Source organism: Penaeus monodon, chromosome 22 (genome assembly GCF_015228065.2).
Source record: "Penaeus monodon isolate SGIC_2016 chromosome 22, NSTDA_Pmon_1, whole genome shotgun sequence".
Taxonomy (NCBI): domain Eukaryota; kingdom Metazoa; phylum Arthropoda; class Malacostraca; order Decapoda; family Penaeidae; genus Penaeus; species Penaeus monodon.
Window position 1 is genome coordinate 24,924,669 of NC_051407.1, and position 495 is coordinate 24,925,163.

The window sequence follows — 495 nt, forward strand, 5'->3', positions numbered from 1 at the left end:
AAAGTATAAGCATAAATAACTTACCTTGTGTATCCTTACTTATTCTGCGCTTATTCCCACATAACATGCCCAGCTACAGAGATAGCCTATCTCGACGGGCTGTGCTATCTCTCGCAACGATTAAAAATAACTCTTTTCAGACCTGCGAGAACAAGGACAGACTCTCCGTGTGTCTGCCTCAGCCAGGGCCCCAAAGAGCCCCCGGAGTCTCATGAGTAACCTGAGCGCGGGTGCCGAGGGGAGGACCTTCGTTTGCAGTTAATGTAAAAGCTGTCTTTCCATTGAAGGGTGGTATTCAAAAATATTTGATTTCAAGATTATATTTTTTCAGTGTGAGATTTATTTCTAATTAGGTGGGAATTAATAATTCTATAACTGAAAATGAATAATGTTTATTCTTTTACCGTCAGATTTATGTAGTATGACCATATTATCAGTTATGAGACGTACAGTACTTGACACCCATCATGAGATAAAACGGTGAACGTATGATGT